This window comes from Macaca fascicularis, chromosome 7 (genome assembly GCF_037993035.2).
Source record: "Macaca fascicularis isolate 582-1 chromosome 7, T2T-MFA8v1.1".
Lineage (NCBI taxonomy): Eukaryota > Metazoa > Chordata > Mammalia > Primates > Cercopithecidae > Macaca > Macaca fascicularis.
In genome coordinates, this window is record NC_088381.1 from 157,597,830 (window position 1) to 157,616,954 (window position 19,125).

A 19,125-nucleotide genomic window follows, 5' to 3' on the forward strand; every position below is an offset into this window, starting at 1 on the left:
TGCAAGCTCTGCCTCCCAGGTTCACACTATTCTCCTGCCTCAGCCTCCCGAGAAGCTGGGACTACAGGTGCCCGCCACCACGCCCGGGTAATTTTTTGTATTTTTAGTAGAGACAGGGTTCCACCGTGTTAGCCAGGATGGTCTCGATCTCCTGACCGCATGATCCACCTGCCTCAGCCTCCCAAAGTGCTGGGATTATAGGCGTGAGCCACCGCGCCCAGCCAAGTCTGACAATATTAAATATCAGTGAGAACATGAAATAACAGAGACACTTAATGTTGGTGAGGGTGTTAACTCGTACAGCCACCTTTGCAAACAGAAGGCATTAAGATGCTGGAGAACAGTGAGCTTGCCTCAAGATCTGTTGTGGCCAGCAGAGGGGACCCCATTCAAATACCACCAAGTCAGTGGCTGGATAGAGGGAGTGGCTAAGACTCAAGTTTAGGTGAGGCCAGGTGGCTCATGCCTGCAATTCTAGCACTTTGGGAGGCCCAGGCGGGCGGATCACTTGAGGTCAGGAGTTCAAGACCAGCCTGGCCAACATGGTGAAACCCTGTTGGGTTTCACTAAAATACAAAAAATGAGCTGGGTGTGGTGGTGCATGTCTGTAATCCCAGCTACTCGGGAGGCTGAAGCAGGAGAATCGCTTGGACCCGGGAGATGGCGGTTGCAATCAGCCAAGATCGCCCCACTGCACTCCAGCCTGGATGACAGAGCGAGATCCTGTCTTGAAAAAAAAAAAAGACTCAAGTTTGCTGCCCATGGGCACAGAGGTGGGACCTAGTCAGCAGGGAGTGCCACATAAATTCTGATAAAGCCAAGAGGATGACCAGGCTAACATATTTAGCAAACCGTGGATCACTTATTGGAACCAAACCAATCTTTCTTTCTCTAAAATAGAATGGAGTAGGTCAAGCTGGATTAAGTGTAGCAAGAATGACTAAATCTTGTAAAATTTATGCTTCAACTATACATGCTATCTTTTTTTTTTTTTAGACAGAGTATCACTGTCACCACACTGGAGTGCAGTGGTGCAATCTCGGCTCACTGCAACATCCGCCTTCCAAGTTCAAGCAATTCTCCTGCCTAGGCCACCCGAGTAGCTGGGACTACAGGCACACACCACCACATCCAGCTAATTTTTGTATCTTTAAGTAGAGATGGGCTTTCACCATGTTGGCCAGGATGGGCTCAATCTCCTTTTTTTTTTTTTTTTTTTTTTTTGAGAGGGAGTCTGCTCTGTTGCCCAGGCTGGAGTGCAGTGGCGCGATCTCGGCTCACTGCAAGCTCCGCCTCCCAGGTTCACGCCATTCTTCTGCCTCAGCCTCCCGAGTAGCTGGGACTACAGGCGTCTGCCACCACGCCCGACAAATTTTTTGTATTTTTTTAGTAGAGACGGAGTTTCACCATGTTAGCCAGGATGGTCTCGATCTCCTGACCTCGTGATCCCCCCACCTCAGCCTCCCAAAGTGCGGGGATTACAGGCATGGGCCACCTGGGCCACGGCGCCCAGCCTTATATGCTATATTATAAAAACTGTAGTTTCATCTATCCACAGTATACATACATATATGTGGTGTACACAATATATCTATATCTTACTGTAGGTCTTTGAAAAGCACTAGACTAGACTATGTGTTATAAAACCACAGACTTCAACTTCTAATATAGCTAAACAAGCAGCTCCCAGAAGGCAAGAAACCTTGCCTCCAAGACCAGAGGCCACCGAGCCTAGGGACCCTGAGTTTGTTCCTCCTTCATAAGAAATAAACGCAAGGGCAAGGTTGACATTCCTTCCCACACACACTGTCATAGGCCAATAACTGGGGGTGGGGTAGGCGAGACAACCTGGGGGAATAAGCACTGTTTTCCTAGGAAGACTAGAATTATCTTAAGGAACTGTTTGGATTAGCAGATCCAACTAAGTTTTTTAATGGGTGTGATCAAAAGTTATTCTTTCTCTTGACGATCAATGGCTGTGTGTTGGGGAGGAAGGCTCACTGTAGACAAAATCAGGGGTGAAGAGACACCGACTAGATCCTGGGGCATTCTCTGAGCAGTAATAAGTGGGGCAAGATTCTAAAAGAACTTGAAAGTTAGGCAGAAAAAGAGAGACTTGGTAGACTGGGCAACGAGAAGTCATCAAGGTTCTTTTTTGAGACAGGGTCTCGCTCTGTCACCCAAGCTGGAGTGCAGTGGCACAATCTTGGCTCACTGCAGCCTCAACCTCCCAAGCTCAAGTAATCCTCCCACATCAAGCCTCCCGAGTAGCTGGAACCACAGGTGCACAACACCACACCCAGCTAATTTTTGTATTTTGTAGAGATGGGGTTTCGCCATGTTGCCCAGACTGGCATCAAGGTTCTTAGTAGACAAGGAAGACAACATTGACAACATAACAATAAAAATAGCTACAATAATTTGAGTTGCAACCACGTGCCAGGCTCCGTGCCAAGTGCTGTTCAGGGACTCGTGATTTAGTCCTCCCAATAATCCTTTCAGGATTTCCACATTACTGAGTTTTATTTCCATAGTACTTATGGAAATACTACCTAAGGCTTGAGTCTTAGATTAAGTAACTCGCCTAAAGTCACACAGCTGTTAAGTGGCAAGAGGGGGTCTGAGAACAGGAAGTCTAGCTTCAAAGCCCGTATTTCAAGAGAGTTTTAGGGACAGAAGTCTTCCAGAGCACAATCAAGGTCACTCGTAGTTTTTTTGGAGGGAAGCACCAGTAAAAGTTGTGGAGATGAACAGGGGGTGGATTTTAAAGAAAGCAACAAGAAGCCCTGGGGTGTAAAACGAGGGGGGGTCCAAGTTTTCGAGCCTGGGAAATAAGGATCATGGTTGTAACCAGGGGAGAAAAAAATGGCGGCCCTTATGGATAATGTCTGCCTGAATGCTTACCTCTGAACTTGTGCCACTCCTCCTGTTCCCATTTTTCAGACTGAAAAACCACTCTGCCAGGATCTTCATGTTGAAACTTAAAGGTACTATCAAAAATGATTATTCTAAAACATCTATAGTTGCAAAACTGTAGAAGGAGCTGAAGAGGAAAGAGTGGGTAGCAGAACCTGCTGATGGCCTGGCCACGTGGCTTGCAGGCTTTACCATCTCAGGGCATGCCAGCCAACTGCCAGCTGCTACGAATGGCATCAGGAAGTTCCTGAGAACCTTCTCTGGCTGAAGACTACTCTGACAGCTTTCATAGATCTCAAGTACTGGGATCAACATGCCCTGAGAGCAGTCTTCAACCCATGACTGAAAGCAGAGTGGCTGGCATCGGCGCCCCACGTGCCCTAGTGCGGCTGAGTTCCACCACCCGCAGTGGATCTGATGGGATAACTCACGACTGGCTGCCTTCCCTTCCTCATTTCCCTCTCCTGCACCTACTGGTGTCTTCCTGGGACGGTCTCCCAAGTAAACCATCCACCCTTCAATCCTCCTTGCAGGGTCTGTTTCTAAATGAAAACCAAAGGCATAATATCTCCAGGAAGGATCTCAGGAAGGTGGCACTTCAGTCCGTCTCTATCTGCTTAGAATATGAACTTCAAAAGAGCCACATTTGGAGATATTTCCAGTTAAGAAGCCCATGAGAGTTACAGAACAGGGGATAGTCTGTCTGGGAATGATTTCTTCACCCTTGTATGCCTATCATAGGGGCACAGCTCCTGGTATGCAGTAGGTGCCTGATAATTGCTCACTGAATGAACGTGAGGACGATTTGTTTCCCCCAATTTGTGCATATGTCTTTGGCATTTTCCTTGATGAATTCTTTAAAATAATTTCATACATGTGAAATATGTGAAATCAGACCTGTGAAATATTAATTAGTTCCATCCAGTTCTGATCATTCACCTGATCTCTTTAAGAGAATGAGAAAAGCAGCAGACACATGTTTCACTGAAAATGTCTACATCTGTTCCATGGCCAGTTCCAGCTGCTCACATGTATACGAGGCACAGTGGCATACCCAGTGATGATTTAATTTGTAAGTGTCCCCTATACTCTATGAAAACATCAAGCTGAACCCCACCCTAACTTAGTCTCTGCAGACTTTGTATGATTTAGGGGTAGAGGGGAGCCCCTAAAAGAAGACTGAAAATCTTGCTGATCTGCTGACTTAAGTCAGTTTTTTCTTATTCTGAAAGAAATCAAGGTGATGTCAGTGTATCTGCACACCTGAGTTTGTCGAGCCATTCAGACCAAGTGTAAAAGTGAGTGTTGTCTAGGAAGTCTGTTTTGTGTATTAGACATGCTGCCAGTTATACCCAGTTAGACTGGGTATAATCTTTGGGTAATTCTGGAATTAGGACTTTTCATTTACCAAGCAGGTAAATGTGCTCAGGGGTGGATGAAGAGAAAATCAAAAGATGAAGACAAATAAAAATAATCACTGACAAGGGATCTAAAAAGCCCCTTCCATCACTAATGGTCAGACGTGAGAACACAGAATGTCGAGAAGTAAAATCCTATTTCTGGTGGGAATTACAGCAAATATTCCCCAACCCATCCTGCATATTTTTTCCCCCCTGAAGGGAACTCCATTTTCAGTGTGGAAGGGGAAGTCTTCAACCCTGGGATAGAAACAGTCAGAGGAACAGTTGTGAGGTGGTCAGTCTCGGGGGAAAGCCTGGGATTTGGAGTCAGGGGACTAGACAGTGAGAACTATTAATAGGCGGGTACCAAAGAATGCGTGACTCTGGGAACACGGTTGCCTTGGTTTCTTCATCTGTAGAATGGGACATTAATGCATCTTCTCATTAGGTATTAGTAGCAGTATTATTAAGTTAATATGAGAACCAAATAAAATAATGCAGACAGCAGCATCTGATAAATGAAGGCCCCTCGCTAGTATGATGTGATTTTTCTGTATCACCCAGTACTGCCACACTTCCCCAGAAGTGTCAAGAGGCCATTCCAAATACTGAATCTAGCCACAAGAAACATGATGGCCTTAATTTAGAGACATTTATTAAATAGTCATTATAGAGTCACTGTTTTATTTTAAAGGCTGCAAAAGGATTCAGTTTGCTGAGTTAGGAAATTTCAGAGAGCAACAAGATCTCTTAAACTGGCTGGGTGTGGTGGTTCGCACCTGTAATCCCAGCACTTTGGGAGGCCGAGGTAGGAGGATCACTTGAGTTCGGGAGTTTCAGACCAGTCTGGGGAGCATAGGGAGACCCCATCTCTACAAAAATAAATAATTAGCCAGGCATGGTGGTACACAAGCGGCTGTCGTCCCAGCCACTCAGGAGGTCGAGGTGGGAAGACTGCTTGAGCCCGGGATTTCAAGGCTGCAGTGAGCCCTGACTGCACCACTGCACTTCAGCCTGGGTGACAGAGTGACAGAGTGAGACCCTGCCTCAAAAAAAAAAAAAAAAGAAAGAAATCCGGGCACAGTGGCTCACGCCTGTGATCCCAGCACTTCGGGAGGCCGAGGTGGGCAGATCACAACGTCAGGAGTTCGAGACCAGCCTGGCCAGCATGGTGAAACCCCATCTCTACTAAAAATACATTAGCCAGGTGTGGTGGCACACGCCTGTAATCCCAGCTACTCAGGAGGCTGAGGCAGGAGGATCGCTTGAACCCAGGAGGCGGAGGCTGCAGTGAGCTGAGATCGCCCAACTGCATTCCAGCCTGGGTGACAGAGCAAGATTCTGTCTCAAAAAAAAAAAAAGAAAAAACTCTTACATGATCTAAAATCTAAACTTGTATAACATACTAAAATTTGTCTCCAAGTGGGACCTGCTACTCTCTGAACCTTAAGAAAGTGGCACCTGCAAAGGCACTGCAATGGTACTAGGCACACATTTGGAGAAGCCATCTGTGAGCAACTTCAGCAAGGTCCTGGTAACTGGCATGTATCCTTCAGTTTAAAAAGAAAGTCCCCCAAACCATGGGAGCTTAATGCTCACTCCCAAAGAAGCACTGCTCCATTATCATGAATACGCCCTGGGACGGTTCTGTTGGTTACACACTCATTCTTCTTTGAAATGCAGGTGGGAGGAGGAAGGAGATAGCTTTAAACAGCCTCAACATGAAAAGCATCAGTTAACACAATTCAATAGTTAACCACGATCATTTCGATCATTTCATCATTACCACAGCCAAGTATTTGGTCCTTATGCTCGTTTCATCTTTGTAAAGGAAATATTTTATATATAATTTTTTCCCAGCAAAATTGTTGGAAGATCTGTGGCTTTCTGGAAAACTTATTATTTTAATTGTCATCTCTAACCCCATGCCGGTAGTAGAAACATGGCAAGCACAATGAAAGTAACCGGGGAATGTACAGAAGGGTCTGTCCTTTCTACTTCTATAGACTTCTCAACTGAGCTGCCTCTGAGAAACAATGCAGAGAGGTTGGCTGTGGCCATGAGCAGCACAGTTCTACTATGGTTTGCCTGAATAAAGAATCTCCTGATTTCTCACCTCCATACCAGGCATAGGTGAATCTAGTGATCGTGAAAAGCAAGAGTGGAACTGAAGGGGATTCCTCTGTTTGCCACCCCTAGAAATCCTCAATACTGACAGCTTCTGGGATGGAAGGGGGAAAACTGAGCCCGATCTCAATAATGCCATTTCAGAACAATCTCATCATTGAGGAGAGAATGTGAATATATTTGATGATATGCAAATATCATCTGTGTGTTATCATTTTACTCAACACTCAAAACACTACTGAGTCTGCCAAGCAGATTTATATAGCTTGGCAAATTTTCATTTCATGAATGACACTTCATATGAAATTATTTTCACTGACTAATAGAATAACAGTGATAGAACAGATCTTGAGGTGGTGACAGAATAAAGCCATGTATTCCAGCAAAATTATAACCAACTAATCTCAAACATCCCCATATGATGTTCCTATAATTTATAAATAAAAGGAGCCCTGGTTTATAAGTAACCCCTAAGAATATGCCTTCCCTCTTATTATAGACTGGGCTAGGGCTCTTTCATGCTTGTGGTCAGTCATCTTTTTCTATATGTACATAGGCTTCCTAGGGTACACTGTATCACATCACTAATTGCCACCTTTTCCCTACTCACTATGGGCACAAGCGGCCTCTTAAATTGTCAAGGCAAAAGTTCTCTCTTTCGCTAAGAGGTTCCAGGGCTCTGCAAGCAATTCCCCAAGGTCTTCTTTAGAGAACATTTTAGAAGCAGTGGTTTGCAAACTGTGTACACGGTGGTACTGGGTTCTAGAGTGTGCCCTGGGCACAACCCAGGTGACAATAGCAGGCTCTGGGCTCCTAGTTCCCTCAGAGCAGCTCTGTTTTTATTTGACTCATACATGAGGGTCTTGCATAAGATTCTATTTGGTGCTAAGTATAAAACAAAAATGATGTCTACGAAAATGTGTGCAAACCATTGCAAGAAATGGTTCTGTCTCCCTCAGGCACTCTTAACCTCCCTCACCAGGCTGCTCTCTGCAAATGGAGGTGGATGCATTTACTTTCCTTTAAAGAAGCTTACCCTTTTCTCCTCTTCCAGAATTTGAAACATCTAGGAATTGAAGCAATTAAATATACTCATTTTCAACATTCAGAACCTAATCCAGACTTCTGCACAGCAAATCCTTTCAAAGTTAAAATTCGTTTTTCTCAAGTGTACTATAAACTGGATTTAGCCAACCCATCCCCAATTTCGATTTTTTTTTTTTTTTTTTTTTTTTTTTTTTTTTTTTTTTTTTTTTTTGGCTATCAGCAAGAATGGCGTATACCTGACATGTATTCTTTATGGACCTTTTGTTATAAGCAATGAGAAGGATGACGCTGCCTCTTTCTCTTTACCTCTCTACACTAATCCAAAATCGACACTGGCATTTGGTTGGTATTCTGGAATAATTATGAGAAATTTGGCATAGCCATCCAAAAACAGCAGCTTCAGTGAGTATGTGAGTAACTAGCTGACAACCGAAAATGAATTGGAATGTTATTGAACATCTTGTTCATTTGTATTAGGAAAATAAGTTGCACATGGTCGTACCATGATCAATTTTCCTAATTCCAAAATCAGAAAGAAATAAACCTAAATGCCACAGGTTTGCAGAGAATCAATTGTACCCCTCCAAAGCCCCTTTCGAAATGAAGTGTTCTGAGCCAACTATTTGAAAGACAATAGAGAATGAAGGTAGATTCTAGAAACCAACAAATCCCATTCACTTCCTTCAGTTTGTAAAAACAAGCAACTGACATGTTTCCTGCCAAGGAACACACTGGTAGATAAGAAAGCTCCCTACAGGAAATCCTTGCTAAAAGAGACCAGTTGTGCCATTAAACTTAATCTTCTTTACCAAGTCCCAATCAGTTAAATATCTGGGTGATTTAGCATATATTTCATAATCCCATGTTGTCAAATATTTAACTTCTAAAGTACATATTTCTATGGCATACATGCACAATATTAAATAAACATTAAAATAGAGTTAGGATTCTTTTCCTCCCCACTCCCCATGCAATTAGTTGATGAAAATAAGGGAAATTTCCTGCTTTTTAAAAAGACCAAATTGTTAATTGAACAAGTTTTAAAACTGACCATTATTAATTAAGATAAAGCTATTCAATGCTTTAAATTGCCATGACTTGAAGGAAGACATTTCTAAATGAATATCAAGAACAGAAAATCTGAAGACTGCCATTAACAAGATTAGAAAAATATAAGGAATGTATTTGCTTTATATTTTACAAGGTTCAATGTTGATCCTCAAAGTCAAAATTTAGGACAGGGCCTCGTTGGTTATTTTTTGCTTAGCAAAATGAACCGGGGCGGGGTGGAGGCTAAGGGGAGGGGAGGTCTCCAAACTTTTTTCTATATAGTCCTCATGGAAATCATTACCAAGATACTGGAAATATTTGCAATTTTGATACTGGGAACGTCTCAATTATCCTAAAAACAAAAGAACTCTTCCCAACCACAAAACAGTAAACTTTTCTATCATAAGTCAACTGGATAATAATAATGACAATTATGAAGCAGTTCTTATTTTCATTTAGATTTTCCTTTCCCTGGTTAGCTTCTGAGAACACCCTCTCTTATATTTCCCAAAGTACCAGGCAATCTTCATCCCTCCCCTTCACCCCCCTACCCCCACCCCCACCACCCCACACACAAACGCAGCCTTAGAGCAGGGTTCTAAAAGGCCACCAGTCTGTAAGTTCCATTGCTTGAGTTCAACTTTGAACCCTCTTGTAAAAAACACCTCATTATAACTTCCCCAGATGACTCCTCATCCACAGGTAACATTCTAACCTTTCTGACTCTCAAAAGAGTTTTGTTCTAACAGTAGACACACAAATCAGTTTGATTCCACAATTAAGTGTTCAGATACATTGTTCTCAGCCTTCCCTTGCACAGCTCAGAGATGGCAAAATGCAAAGTAAGCCTGGGGGCTCATCCTTGCTTTAAGGCTGTTTCCTCAAATATTTCCAATAAAAATACAGTTATGAAATCTAGGAGACCACATTTTTGGTTGTTGTTGTAAAATGACCTTGATTTGACAGGCACGATCTCAGGTTTCAACAGATGCTGTGGGAAAGCTTACAGAAGCCAACATGTTCTCCAGGCATCTGTGATGACATGCAGGTTTTGTTTTTGTTTTTGTTTCTTTTTAAGTGGTGGTCATGGTAGAGTATGTATGTGTAGTGGGGGTGGGGTGGGGTTACTCCTCTCGGTTTCCATGACAACCATGTCTCCACTCATCAGTTATTAGATACAATCCACTTCCTGTGTCTAAATTTTTAAGCCAATCAGAAAAGTGTTTATACATTTAACAACTTCTGGGACAGTGCTTCTTTAATGAAATCGCTTTAAAGGCTCAAATGAAGATGTTTACGGTTTGTGTTACAGATACAACATTGCACAATGTTTACTAATTCATATTTTTATATGGTGCAGAATGCCCTTCTTCTTGGATGTGAAATGCATTATCCTCAAAGCAGATGCCACAATCTCTTAGAATAGTGTGCAGGCTGATTTTGATTGTTTTCTTTTCATTGTCTTTTCCTTTCACTGTCACAGTTTTAGACTTAGTGCATGAAACGTGCTAATGCACAAGGCACTTAAATTATCAAAGTAATGATACAGTTAAGCATCCATCTACTGATGGTCCTTTTTAAAGACTCAGATCCAAAACCAGTTAGGAATCAATATTCTAAGTTGAACAACTTGGCATTCTACAACTTATGAGCAGAAATCATTGAGAATGTATTGTAAAGTGCTGTATCTATACGTGTAAGCTAGTAGCTTACGTCTGCAAAGAAATTTGTCACCAAAATGGCCTACTTTATCTAGATAGAAACAACAAAAAAATTAAACATAAAGGTATCTCGAGCAAACTGCACCCGAATGAAAAACCGACCCTGCAAGAAATCTGTGCACAAGAGGGCTACGTGAAACTACAGCACGATTTTAAAAGAAGGTTTTGGGTGACTGTTTTCATAAGTCTCAATCTAACTGACCAATCAGTGTGAGAGTTAAAGTGGGCTCCAGTCATTCTTGCAGCCTTCAGAGCTCTGCACCCTCCGAGCTGCTCTCCTCTCCAAGGCAGAGCCGGCGATCAATGAAAAACAGGGAACAAAAGGAATATAACAGGATGTCTTCCTTAGCTAAGGAAAACGATTCCCTTTTTCCTCAATGAGCCAGTCGCACCCTGCCTACGACAGCTCCACACGGGAGCTTCCAGCAGACCAGTCCTTTCGGGTGAGGCACATTTTACATTTGCAATCATGTGTCCCAACTGCTAGCAAATGTGTCACCTTAAGCACAGCCTGTGACGGAGGGCTCCCCGAGCCCAACCAATTGAAACTAATAAATTAAATAAATTTGTAATCCCACAATTAAAAGCTCCCGAGAAAGATTGCATTTCCCTTCCCCAAATGTCATCCCGGGAGTATAAACAAAGCATGAAAAATAGTCTCTTCAGCCTTCCCAGCCGGCAATCATGGTTTTCCCCTCAAAACAATGTTTCTCCAAAAAGAGAAATCTTATTACCCTCAGTGGAAACTCATCTATAGATGTCATATCAGGATAACCCGTTACAGTATTGAAAAGAGGCTGAAACTGCCCATAGATTTGACACTGTTTATAATTGATAGCAAAACAGTTGCGACAGCAATGCTGTAAACTCTGCCCAGCCAAACAAACTCCACATTTAACACGTTCCTTCCTTGAAAATAAAAGTAACGCCCGGGGAGCCCACAGAAGTGGGCTTCCCTAAAAGTAATTAACAGAATTGCATCAATTATTTGATTATTTTTATAAATATCTATTTGTCTGCAATTTTTTTTTAATTTAAAAAGCGACTATCCACACATTCCTAAGAAACTTTTTTTTTTTTTTAATGAACTTACTTTTGAGACAAAACTAATGAAAATAAGCAACTTGCCATGGCTGGATCTTTCCCATTTGGGCTGCAAGCTATAAATCAATCTGAAACCAGGTGGAAATAGGGGGGCGGACACCTACAAAAAAAAATCAAAGGGTGCCCCAAAATGCAGCAGCCTGAACACGGAGGGCTTCTCGTGGCAATGCTAAACCCGAGCAGATTAGGAGGCAGGAAATGAGCCCCATTTTCGTTACCTTCGATCGCCTGCCCCCCCGCTGCTTCTCGCGGCCGCATTGGGGGGCTGCGGCGACGCTGGACTCGCGGGTGGCCCCGCCGCCGGGTCGCGCCGTCTCCCGGCCGAGCTGCAGCAGATCGCGGCCGGAACCCCGGCTCCTGCGCCCGGCGCCCGCCCGGGGTCGGCGGCGCGGCTCCCACCCGGGCCTGGAGCCCTGCTGGGTCCTAGTGCGCGCCGCGCGCCCGCCTCGCGGCCCGGTCTGCAGCCCGCACCGAGGGCAGGCAGCTCCCAGCGCCGCGAGTCCCCGGGCGAGGCCGCCACCCCCTCGGCCCCTTGCGAAAGCGGCCGCGGGGTGTGCGGATGAACTGGAGCTTAATTTCAAATCTTGGCACAAGATGTTCAAAAGAAAGACATTGGCTCCAACTGAACTCTTAGAAGGCAGATGCTAGGATCTGCAGCCCCAGGATAAGCGTAGGGCAGTACCTAGCAGACAGAGGTTTGCCCGGTGCACTGGTGATATTGGCGGTTCACAGACGGTGAGACGCGGTACGGGATCGATAAAGATAGATTTCAAAAATATAATGCTAAAAAGAAAAAAGGTTGAAAATGCGTGTGGTTAAAACAATGTTTTAAACTGTTTTTCCCAATATTTTCCCCCTGTTGACAGGCCCTTTTGCATTTCGCTTTCTTTTACTTTATAATATGCTCTTTTAAATAACAAAGCCCCATATGGCTAAACATGTAGTCATTTGATTTTCAAAAGACCTCAAAAATTGCATCAAAATATGCACTCATGTATCTCCTAAGAAATCAACGAGAAAGAATTAATGGTGGCATATGGCGTGCCTCATAGAGAAAACTTAATTACAAATTAAAACAAATGCAAAAATTCACAAATTCAGTAAACTGAAAGTAAATTATGATCCTAGATGTATACACAAATCAGCTCGTGTACAATTAGGAAGACTGTAAATTCCAGGTTTCTCTTTCACAAAGGGGAAAGGGTGTTTGTTACATGAACTCATATCAGATTCCTCTCGTTTGCCCCTAAAAGAGCTTTCAGCAACCTCTTGGCACATTCATTTACTGCAGCCCACCTGGAAAGCAACTTTTAATCTTGCAAGTGCTCATTTAAGAGGACAATTCTATTAGCCCTTAATTCAAAATAAAAGTGCTTTAGTTTGAAAAGCCTGTTTGAAAGGCTTCAAGACTGGGAGCTTTTTTTCAGTCTTTGGTATCACCAAGTTTGAAGGTCACAATTCTGTAAAACTGCTAATAACAATGGCACTGTGGTTTACACCATAAGGAAAATCAAATATGTGCTTTCTGATTTCTATTTTTGAAGCAGAAAAAGTCCCTTTGAAAAGTACTCTTGCCCTCCCCCTTTCCAATTTTAGCTAAACAAGTGTAATGGAAGATTTTTAGTATTAATTAAACATCAAAGGCACTTTCTCTGATGCCTTGTATCCACGCAAAAAAAAACTGGTTGTCATATGTTACACTTGTCAATCTTAAATTACTTGCACATACATCTCATGAGATCTTTACCACATCTCTGTGAGAAAGCAGATACAATAATCTGCAATTTTCAAATGAGAAATTGGAGGTCCCAAAAGGTAAACTGACTTGTTCAAAAATCACATGGCTGGTGAGCAGAGCAGCTGGAATCCCATCCTGTCTCTGCTTCCAACAAGCCCTGTTTTTTGAGTGCATCACCTGGCCTCCCAACTATCTCTCTGTAAGTACTGTGGAAAATGAAGCATCTGAAACAAAAATGCAGGTAGGTTTTTTTAGTCATCATTTCTTACCTGTCTCAGAGCAGCAATTTGCCAGCAAGGAAATATGAGGCTTGTTGGAAGTATGTTAGTCTCTGCTAAAATGAGAAAGATGGCTAGGAAGACCCACCCACACTGGTCAGATTTCTGTCCTGGAGCTGCCCAGGGCAACCTGGCAGACAGAAAACTTCAAACTCTGAGGCTGAGCAATGCCTCATCCCCCGTACGTCTTTTTGCTCTTTATCAGAAATTAAGAACTGACTCCACTTGACACATGGAGGAGTAGCGTTTTCTCAAATTGAACTTGGGTTGCTATGAGCAGTCGCAGCACCGAAAGGCCTCAAAAACTCTGGAAATTCATATATAAGGTGGCCTATTCGTGGGATCCAGGGTATCTCTGTCCAGACCTGATGACCCCTGGAACTTTGATGGGTCTCTAGGACATCCCTTCTCAGCCCTCCTGCACCCATGGTAAAGTCAACACCCAGTTCTGTGTGTGGCCAACCCCTTCCTCCTCCTCTCTGCCAAAAGGAAATGTAACTTCTCTGATGATATGTCCTTAAATGCCAGCCAGGTGACGGGCTGGGTGACATTTAACTGAAAAAAAAAAAAAAAAAAACAGAAACATTTCATGCTGAAAAGTGATTCATTCCTTTTCTCGTGCAGTTCACAAGGACGGGGCTAGGCATGGCTATACATTGGAAAATGTGTCTGACCTTCCTGGAAGGATTAAAGCAAAACGTACTTGATGAATTCATTTGATCCCTTTGTTGAAAACTGGTCTAATTACTTTATAGTCACACCATCCATGTGCCTGGCAAATATTGCAAATGCTAGGCTCAAAGCAATCTTAGCCCCAGTAGCAAATGATGAGAAGCAATGCTGGGAAGAAATGCTGGTGGTGAGCTGAGTTCACCTCTAGCTCAAAGCTAGAGCACACCAGAAGAGGTACTGGTCAGAAGAAACTGTCATTCATTCATTCATTCATTCATTCATTTGTCCATCCATTCATCCAATTGTGTATGTATCAAATGTTGAGCAAGGTACTGTTCTAGGCTCTGGGTAGAAAAAATAAAGTTTTCAAGCACTCCTATCGTATGGAGCCCACAGACAGGCAAACAATTGCAGTGCAGTGGTACCAGTGGAGCCATAAAATCATGACACCGGGGATATGAGGGCAATCTGGCTGCGACATCTGTCATCCCATTGATCTCTAGGGTTGATTCAGCTGATCTGGCTGGCTAGGCAGGTGTCCCCTTTCTCCTTCACCGCTCCATCTGTGTCCCTCCTGAAACTGTGCACTCCATTGAAGAGGACGACCATCCCTGATAGAGGAGGACTGGGCTTTGGTCAAGGGTGTATGAATCACTGTGCTCCCCTGCTAGAACCTCCAAACGGGCACTGAAATCACTGGTGCTCTATATTCAAACACCAACTGCCCTGGTCCTGGGCCAGTTGTCTTCTAAGCCATTCCAGGCCTGCCCTTTGCTCTGTGTTGCCAGGAGCTGTGTCTGGCAGGCTGAGTTTCACAGACGCTTGGGTCAGTTGGTTGGTGGCTGGATATGGCCAATGAAGGGGACTGGAGGAGTGGAGGAAGAAAAGAAGATAGAAGCCAGAGACCATCATTGTGTCCCACCTGCCTTTGATGGCATCTCTAGCAGTGGCTGCATCTTGCTGAGGCTTCTGTCAGGTGACTCTAGGCCCTGGGCTCAGTAACACTGCCACTTCCTGTTAACTGTCCAGCGTGAGGACATTCTTTGCTCTCTGCTGGGATTAGTTTCTGGGTGACTTCCCTGAAATGCATATGAGAGTGGAGAAAAGAAAGTCCCCACTGGAGAGGATATCCTGGGCAAAGGCATGAGTGGATGAAGATGCGAGGCGGGCCAGCGCACTGCCTGGGGAGTAGCGATGCTAAAGTGAAGGCTTCGGATGAGGCGGCGTCTGTAGATCCTGCTGGAGGTGCCAGCAGGATCCAGAGTCCACCGGGCTTTGAACTTGATTGTGATTTCTACATGGGAAACCCCTTTATCTCCCTTTAGCCTTTGCTTAAATGTTCCCTTCCCAATGTCTCTTCCTCCTCCTCATCCTGCTTTTTTCCTTCTTCCCTTTCCCTTACCACTTTCTGATACATTACTATTTACTTATCATTTTTATTATTCATTATCTGTTCCACCACACACACACACACACACACACACACACACACACACACACGAATAAAGTTCTACAGGGCCAGGAACCTTTGCTGTATTCAATGATAATTTACAAGAACATAAAACAGTGACTGGTACATAGTAGGTGCTCAATAAATGTTTTTAATGAATGAATAAAGTTAATAAATAAAAAGTTATTTATAGTAGTCAGAGTTCTCCAGAGAAACAGAACCAGTAGGATGTATTTATTATATATATAGAGAGAAAAGGGATTGATTATAAGGATTTGGGTCATGTGATTAAGGAGGCTGACAAGTCCCCAGATTTGCACCCAGCAAGCTGTAGGCCAAGGAGAGTCAATGGTGTAGTTCCAGTGTGAAGGCCAGCAAACTCCAGACCCAGGAAGAGCTGATGTTTCCGTTGAGTTTGAAGGCAGGAAAAACACCACTGTCCCAGCTCGAGGCAATCGGGCAGGAGGAGGTAGTCCCTCTTACTAGAGGGAGGGCTAGCCTTTTGTTCTAGTTGGGCCTTCGGCTGATTGAATGAGGCCCACTCACATTAGGGTGGGTGTCTGCTTTCTTAGCCTACCTATTCAAATGTTAATTATTTATTTTTTTTTTTTGAGACAGTCTTGCTCTGTCACCCAGGCTGGAGTGCAGTGGTGTGATCTTGGCTCAGTGCAACCTCTGCCTCCCAGGTTTAAGCAAGTCTCTTGCCTCAGCCTCCCAAGTAGCTGGGACTACAGACATGTACCCTCATGCCTGGCTTATGCCTGGCTTATCTTTGTATTTTTAGTAGAGATGGGGTTACGCCATGTTGGCCAGGCTGGTCTTAAACTCCTGGCCGCCTTGGCCTCCTAAAGTGCTGGGATTAGAGGCATGAGCCACTGCACCTGGCCTCAAATGTTAATCTTATCTGAAAAACACCCTTACAGACACACTCAGAATAATGGTTACCCAAATATGTGGACACCCTATGGCCCAGGCAAGTTGACACGTAAAATTAACCATCACATTGTAAAAGACCATGTTTTATCAGGATCATTCTAGAAAGTGCATGGAAGATTATTTAGATCCAAAATGTTTTAGATATCAGAAGGCAGGGTGACATATTAAGAGGTAACTATTATCCTAGTTCAGAAGCAGACCTGAAAGAATTCATCGTTGGTGGCTTCAGATGACCCTTCAGTGACCCATGGGTGATGTGTGATGTTACACACACCGAAGGCATCACACAGACACAACTCTCGGAGGAATCCATCAGAAGTGCAATGCCTAGAAAAGAACACAGTGTGGCCGGGCGCGGTGGCTCAATCCTGTAATCCCAGCACTTTGGGAGGCTGAGGCGGGCGGATCACAAGGTCAGGAGTTCAAGAACAGCCTGGCCAATATGGTGAAACCCCATCTCTACTAAAAATACAAAAATTAGCCGGGAGTGTTGGCAGACACCTGTAGTCCCAGCTACTCGGGAGCCTGAGGCAGGAGAATCTCTTGAACCCGGGAGGCGGAGGTTGTGGTGAGCCGAGATTGGGCCACTGCACTCCAGCCTGGGAGACAGAGCGAGACTCCGCCTCAAAAAAAAAAAAAAAAAAAAAAAGAACACTGTGGATAACTACAGGGGGTCCTGGCTGCTCTTGCAACAGGCTGAGGACAACAGTGTCCTCTGGCCACTTTAACTGCTCAGTTGCAGTAGACACAAAGCAGGGTGGCAACCTGGCTCCTTTTGGGGGGATTTCTCATTCCACGCAATGGTCCTGGTGTTGAGTGGGAACAGGCTTCTTATAGCATGACCGTAGAATTGGGCCCAGGGTGGGCACTTGGCATGCTGGGCACTTGACCCCATGCCAGGACAATTAGGGTCCTCTGAAGTTCCCTAACTGAAGCCAGGGGAAGCAAGGATCCTTCTCTTCACTTGGATTGCCAAACTTAGGTGCCACCAGTAGCCCCACCCTCAGTTTGCAGGCTCAGAAGATGGATAACTGCGCAACTATTAGCCCAAGCATGACGTTAAAACACAATGAAAGCCCAATATAAACTTTGGATTATCCAAACAAACTTTTTTCCCCTCCATCATCATAAACAGTTTAGAATAGGCTGTATATATCGCCACCATTTATATACACACAAGGATGCACCAAAATCCTCACTGTACTGGTAAGATCCCCGGAACACTCCCCAGCTTTCTAGATACAGGTGGTATCAGGTTATCCTGAAAGAAAGATTTTCCACTTGCTTCTTTGTATGCTTCCAATTGCAATAAAATGCCACCCGTCTTCACCCTATGAAGTCACAAGCCTTAACATTCCCCATGAAACCGATAGCCTCACCCTTTTACTAATGCAGGCTTAGGAGATGGTGAAATCACACGTGACTTGGATGTCATTACTTTTACCCACCCTTTTATAAGGGATTTATTGCCTCTCAGCGGTGACAGCACTAAATCAGTCCTATGAATCTATGCTTGTCAAGAGGAATGGACAAAACTCACTTTGATTCCTTTGTCTCTCCGATATCTATCACATTTATTCCTTCGTTGACCAAACCCAGCACAATCTGCCGATGGGCTTGCTTTGGCAATAGTGGCTAATGAGTGACATCTCATCCCCAGCTCTTACAGATCCAGTCATGGAATTGCCCACAGTTTGTGTTTCTCAGACCCCCTTCTCAGTTCTGGCTCAGGCCCTTTAGGAATCATTTATCCTGGGGTCTGACTCCCAAGCAGGGCTGTGAAGAAGGCCTTGAGAGGAAAGCGTGGGGCAGAACGCTGCCAAAAAAACAGCCCAATCTGGCTCTCAGCCAACCAGCTGGCTGCTGCGCGAAGGCCTCTCCCAGCCTCTCCAGACCCTCCTTTGTCTCCCTCAGCCTCCCTTTCTCAGCTGTCTCGCCTCAGGTAATCATCCACACTCTGCACTTCCCCAGCTCTTTTTATTCCCGCATTTCAGATCACTTTACACACGTTAATTAAGCCTTAAACCACTCAGGAAAGAAAAGCAAAAGGCGCGTGGGGATGTTTGCACTGCGCTCCTCCCAGCTGCTCTGGCCCGGGAGCAGGCCAGCCGCGGGCCGCCCCACTCCCACCCGGGGAGGAAGGAGAGCCGCAGAGGCTGCCGGAGACCAGGAGGGCTTCTCCTGCGACACGCAGGGTTGGGGTGTCAAGGGTGGAAACTGACTCCACACATCACAGAACACCTCGTCTCATTGAGAGGCACATGTCATTGTTATGGGACAACCTCCCATGTAGCGGTCACCTGCCACAGTTGATCCAGATGACCTTTGGAAGGTGGGTCCTGGGCAAGACGGCTGGTGAAAAGAGGCGGTCTCGGCATCACACCTGGGTTAGGTGCACTTCAGTCTGTACCGTTGTGGTCGTGATCATGCGTTTTTGAATCAGAGATGTCTTAGGTCACATCTGGGCTCTGTTGTCTCCCAGCTCAGCTGTCTTCCACATGTTGCTTTGTATCCCAGCGCCCACAGTCATATCTGCAAAGTGCATGTGACAGTATCCACTACCCTCCCTCTACCTGGATTTTTGTGGAGGATGAAATTAGATCATGCATGCAAAGTACTGGCACGCCTAGTGGTAGATGTTAGAGCTTGTTTGAGCCAGATAACTCTATGTTTAGTCCCAGCCAGT

The 19,125-nt window shown here is 44.6% G+C and overlaps 1 protein-coding gene across 36 annotated transcripts in view; it reads right to left on the bottom strand.

Annotated features, from left to right (window-relative positions):
• FOXN3 (forkhead box N3) overlaps positions 1-11,722 on the bottom strand; it is a 466,688-nt gene extending 454,966 nt beyond the window's left edge. For all 36 annotated transcript variants that reach the window (XM_005562000.4, XM_073998052.1, XM_073998047.1 and 33 more), the window contains exon 1: positions 11,584-11,722. The gene's annotated coding sequence lies outside the window, so the exon portion shown is untranslated. The remainder of the gene's footprint in view (positions 1-11,583) is intronic.
• Between the last annotated feature and the right edge of the window lie 7,403 nt (positions 11,723-19,125).